We start from the raw sequence: 6,000 nt of genomic DNA, 5'->3' as shown, positions 1-6,000 counted from the left end.
GTCCCCAGTGTCTACTGTTCCCATCTTTATGTTCATGAGTGTCCAATGTTTAGCTCCCACTTGTAAGTGAGAACATGTGGTATTTGATTTTCTGTTAAAAAAGATTTCATTTTAAGATTTAAGATATTTGATTGAACTAATTTGTGTTGTTAAAAATGAAACTTAGGCCAGATGCGGTGGCTCACGCCTGTAATCCCACCACTCTGGGAGGCCAAGGCAGGCAGATCACTTGAGTTCAAGAGTTTGAGACCAGCCTGGGCAACATGGTGAAACCCTGTCTCTACTAACAGTACAAAAATTAGCCAGCCATGGTGGCGGGCACCTGTAATCCCAGCTACTCAGGGGGCTGAGGCAGGAAAATTACCTGAACCTGAGAATCAGAGGTTGCAGTGAGCCGAGACAGTGCCACTACACTCCAGCCCAGGTGACAGAGTGAGAATTCTGTCTCAAAAAAAGAAAAAAAAAAAGAAAGGAAAAGAAAAGACAATTTAAAAACTAAGATTTTATGGGTTGTGTTATGTTTTCAATGGACAAGTATCTCATCCCCATACTTCTAATTGAAAAATGTCAAACATCTGATTGTTCCAGGCTTCAAACTATAAGTAATACCTAGCATTTACATGAGGTTCGTGATTTACAAAGTATTTTCTGTCAGAGAACTTGCCTGCTGCTGTGTAAATCAAGGCTCATTTTGATGTATTGTCTTTCCCATACTTTGTTCAGAAACAGATTTGAGATAGCTAGTAGGTATGTTACCGGAAGACACAGGTGTGGAGCCTCTTAGAAACTGAGTTCTGTTACAGATGAAACTGCTGAAAACTTGGAGCATTTCAATTTCTAAACATAGCACTTGTGTATTCATCCTGCAGTTATCTTTTATTTTTTATTTTATTTTTTTTTTTGAGATGGAGTCTCACTCTGTTGCCCAGGCTGGAGTGCAATGGCGCCATCTTGGCTCACTGCAACCTCCATCTCCCAGGTTCAAGTGATTCTCCTGCCTCAGCCTCCTGAGTAGCTGTGATTACAGGCACCCACCACCACACCTCGCTAATTTTTGTATTTTTAGTAGAGATGGGGTTTCACCATGTTGGTCAGGCTGGTCTCGAACTCCTGACCTCATGATCCACCTGCTTTGGCCTCCCAAAGTGCTGGGATTACAGGTGTGAGCCATCACACCTGGCCCATCCTGTAGTTACCTTTAACAAGGCCTGGACATTCAGTATGTACCTACACCTCTCAGGCCATTGCTGGAGCATGTAAGACTAAAATACGAGCTCATCTGAAGACTAATGTGTTGGAACAAGCTCTGAACATGGGCAGGGCTGGGATGTCCTACCGTCCTCTTTCCATAACTTCCCCACTCTATGCATTTGGACGGATCTTTAGAGTCTCTGAGCTTGTTTCCTTGTGGAGAGACTAATGCCTGCCATGCCTAATTCTCAGCACTACTTTGTAGATGCAGTGTGATAAGGGGTGTGAAATTTACACGCACTGACACTGGTGGTGTTTTATTATTATTATAGATCCAGTGTTATAAGGCACTGGTACCAACTGCAGCTCTATTTCTTGCTGTGTAATCATGGACAAGTCCACATCTGTCAAATGAAGTCCACATCTGTCAAATGAAGTCCACATCTGTCAAATGAAGAGGGCGATGCTATATGTTTTATTTCTTTTTTCTTTTTTTAATTTTTTTGAGACAGAGTCTTGCTCTGTCACCCAGGCTGGAGTGTAGTGGTGCCATCTTGGCTCACTGCAGCCTCCACCTTCCAGGTTCAAGCAATTCTCCTGCCTCAGCCTCCCGAGTACCTGGGATTATAGGCAAGCATCACCATGCCAGTCTAATCTTTGTATTTTTAGTAAAGGTGGGATTTCACCATGTTGGCCAAGCTGGTCTCGAACTCCTGACCTCAAGTGATCCACCTGCCTCAGCCTCCGAAAGTGCTGGGATTACAGACGTGAGCCACGGCACTGGCCTAGATGTTTTATTTCACTGCGACTCCAAGTGTAACTACCAGTATGTCGTGAAATTAGGAGCCTGCATTAGAATATTAAACAATGCCCTGCTTCCTTCATCGAGACAGTCTTGTTATCAAAACAAAACAAAAAACTGCTGAGCTGAACAGTATGCTTAGTGACTAGTAGTAGTACACTGACTGGATTAGCCTTTCCATGACTACATCATAGGATTTCAATGACATTCTTATCCTACTTGCAAGATAAACAGGGATCCAGGGAATTGATTAAATTCAGGATTCACCCAGATGGGGCCACTGTCTCTTCTAATTACTCAACAGGTCTTTACAGGGGACCTACTATAGCCCAGCCCAGTGGTCCCTTCCCAGGACCCTCCAAATCAAATGGGGAGACAAGACATAAGCAAGGAACACCACAAGAAAGCTAGGCACTAGGCAGTCCTACACAGAACAAAACTGCAGAGAAGCCCAAGGAGTCAAATGTCTCTGAGACAGGACAAATGGGGAAGGCTTCCTAGAGGAGGTGGCATTTTCACAAGGGTTGATGAAGTTAATCTGCATTAAGTAAAATTTGGAAAGGTCTAGGAACACAGTGCCTTATACACAGTATTCTTGTGCTCATTTCTTAGTAATCTAGAAATGGGTTCTGGTGCCCATGGGTGAGATACTGGCCAGTTCTCTCAGGCAGAAAATCCAGACTTCTTGCATATAGCTAGATTCCTGTGAACACTTTGATGCATTTGTATTAGAAAGAAAACATCCAAGTCACAAATAGCATCTATGCAGGGAGAACTCTTACACCTTTTCCTTCCTCTGCAGAGACCAGTGACCTGTTGAAGTGGTACCTCTGGCTCAGTCGGCCTCAGTCTTCCGCTGGGACTCAGACCTGCTCTGGAAATAAAAAATGTTCCTGATATGTCATCAACTCTGTCCTCTTTGTGCTTAATTTGCATTTGACAACTGAAAAGTTCAGCAGATGCATCATCGGGCCTCTTCGTTCATTTTTTGCACTTTGCTGTAAAAAACAAGAAATGATTATTAAAAAATATATATAACAGCTGGAAAACTCCTTTCTCCCCTCTAGTTCAGAATCTTGCACTTGGGAATGTTTGTCGTATTTTAAATCAGCAGATAATAGTTGGCTGCATCTGCCCGTGTGGTACTTTTTTTTTCGTCTGGGTTCACACATAAACTTTCTTTCTTTCCTTCCCTCTAAATTTCTGTCTTTCTTTTTACCTCTCTGTCTGTCTTTTGGTAGATTGCCTTTCTTTTTTTCTTCCCATCTTTATGGTTTTTCCACACAATCCTTTAGCCATGTTATTGTTCAAATTTAACTTCCAATTCTCAAGTTACTGTGTGTGTGGTTTTTTCTTGGCTACGAAGAAATGATTCCCATGGGAAAAGATAAGTGTGAAACAAGGGCAGCCAGGGTCCTATCTTTGGGGTGTCCAGACTTATACAAAGAACTTGTTAATGAATTGTTTTTTTCTCTCAAAAAAGGAAGACATGTGTAGCCTCTGCCCCAGAGGGGGAGAATTCTTGGCTGAGGAGGATAGACGGAGAGTGTTTCCAAACTCTCCACCTTCAGATCCGAAGTCTTTGAAAGCTATCCGAAGATAAAGCAACATTCTCTTGTGAATTTTGTAATAAGAATTCTTGACTTGTTGGGTACGAGGCACATCTGAGCATGAATTGCCTTGGGTTTCCACAGGCCATCCTAGAATCCCTGGGAAGGGCTCCCTTTATTCCTGGACCGCCTTTGATGACACACAACCTTTGACCCTGATCAATGCATCCTCCTCCCAAGCAGTGCAGACAGGAGCAACTCTCTCAGCACCCAGAGGAAGCGCGGGCATTCGGCCCTGACCTCTCACCCTGCCCCTAACCTCACTGATAATTGAGTTTTCCATTCGTACTCACCAGCAGGCTCGCTACACAAAGAAACAAGCCCCCACCCGCTTACTCTGCCTTTACCGAGATGAAACCACGAGCGGGGTCTGTTCAGCCAACACCAGCATCCGGTACCGGAACACACAAGAGGGTCGGATCCGGGTCCCAGCTCCCCCATTCCATCCTGGGCCTCCCAGCACTTCCCATGCCCCTAGGACAGAGTACCTGACTCAGACAGCATTTGTTCCTCCTAGTGTGTCACTTGAGAGAACTGTGTCTCTTTGAAAGATGTTCATGTTGCAGAGCAATTTAAAACACATACCTCCTTCCAAGTGTCCTTCCATAAAAGCCTGCTTTCCGGAAGCTCCTGGAATCCTAAAAACTGAATCAAAGACAATTTAAAATGAACTTTCTCTACCTCCCTTTGAATCTTTGTAAAATCTCTTATTGTAGAATAAAGTAAGCTATCAACAAGCCCTTTCAAAACATTTCCAGCCTAAGTTTGCCCTGTGTGTGGAAAGAATGGATGGCTAGAATCACCCCCTTGACCTCCTGCTGAAGAGGACAAGGTACTGATTTGGGACGCAAGTCCCCGGCCAGTGAGCTGGTGCTCACGGAACTGCTGTCCATGAGGAGCGGAAGATGGAGCCCTGAGATGCCCACCCTGCCCTCAGCAAATGCTTGCGGGTTTCTAACTTAGGAATGGTAATGACCTAAATGGCATCACGCACTTCCCCCTGCAAGTAACATCTCCTTCGGCTCTCACGCCCCCACTGAGGTAGTTAGATCTTGTGCCAAAAAAACCAAAGGGCAGAGGATGGGTCCAAGGTCACCAGAAGAAGTGGAGCCAAGACTTAGAGCCAAGTTTTTGGACTCTGCAGCCACGAAACTTGGCGAGTGCCCCGCTGCTTCCCGAGGAGCACCCCTGGAAGGCAGAAGAACGAGAGGAAGCTTCGAGGGTGGGACAAAGACACAAGAACATGTGAAAGCAGAGACAGAACTGTTCTTGCCAGAGAGAGGTGGAGACTTCAGAAGACAGAACTGTTGCCATGGCAGTGGCATTCCGGGGGGTGGAGGAGCTTCCTGGAGAGGAAGGGCCTCAGCTGAGCCTTAGGGATGGAGCAGCATTGAGAGTGGTAGAGGGGAGATGGCGAGGGGCTTTAGCAGGGGGACCTGCCTGGGAAGAGGCTTCAAGCCAGAAGCCCTGATGGCGACAGTGACGAGGCTCCTGGGCTGACAGCCTGTTGGAGACAGAGGGAGGGCCACACGTGTAAGGCCTTGAGAGTTGGGCCAGGAGTTGGGGCTTTCTGTGTAAGCAGTCTCTTAGAATACCTGCTGTAGGAGTGTAGTGTGCAGTCTTTAACAACCAGGACGTTTTCCCATTTGGAAATTGAAAAGTGGGAAAACTCAGCCAGAATGGCGCCCGTATCTGGGCCAGCCAAAGCAAGACCCATTAGCCTAAAAGCCTCCTCTTCATTCCCCACTGCTTGCCCTCTTGCCCAGACAGTGTGAAGCTCCCTAGGCCCGTGCTCAATCTCCAGCCTTCTGGGCTGCTTTACGGCAGATTCAGAGGCAAAAAGTCTGGGAGTGACTCAAGAATCTCTGTTTTTACTGAGTTCCCACAGGTGGTTGTTAACCAGGAACCAGTTTAGAAAGAAAAAACACCACGGTGAAGATCACCTGGAGCACTAGGAACTAACAGGGCCTCTCCTCTGCAAAGCCTGAGTCAGCAGGTCCATGGGGAGAACCAGGAATCCGGGTCTTTAACAAAAGCAGGGCCAGGTTTAGGTTGAGATGAGCAAGGTGAGCCATCCAAGTGCAGGGTCAACTCCTGTCCTCATTTCAAAGTTTCTTTGCTCCATTGTTCATCATGGACATTTTTGCACTGATTTTTATAGCATTTATCTTGATAACTGAGTTTTGTTTTTGTTTTTTTTTTTTTGGCTTCTCCTTAAAATTTACACCTAAAATGAGTGTCTCGCTCACCTCACCCTTGTCTTAGTCCACAACAAAAGCCCCAGGTGATCCCCGGGATGATGACTGAGTCCAGGACACTCAGCACAGCCTTTCAGCTCTTTCCTTTGCCTGCATTTCCAGGCACATTCACCTCCTCCCTGAGCACAGGCTCTGCACA

The 6,000-nt window shown here is 45.9% G+C and overlaps 1 long non-coding RNA gene across 1 annotated transcript in view; it reads right to left on the bottom strand.

Annotated features, from left to right (window-relative positions):
* Positions 1-2,005: 2,005 nt before the first annotated feature.
* The window catches only part of LOC112605372, a 36,287-nt gene continuing 32,292 nt past the window's right edge, over positions 2,006-6,000 (bottom strand). The window contains exon 4 of the long non-coding RNA XR_003115398.1: positions 2,006-2,991. This is a non-coding gene — a long non-coding RNA (uncharacterized LOC112605372). The remainder of the gene's footprint in view (positions 2,992-6,000) is intronic.

This window comes from Theropithecus gelada, chromosome 13 (genome assembly GCF_003255815.1).
Source record: "Theropithecus gelada isolate Dixy chromosome 13, Tgel_1.0, whole genome shotgun sequence".
Classification (NCBI taxonomy): Eukaryota; Metazoa; Chordata; class Mammalia; order Primates; family Cercopithecidae; genus Theropithecus; species Theropithecus gelada.
Note: the sequence above shows the minus strand (reverse complement) of the source record. Positions and strands in the feature narration are given on the sequence as shown.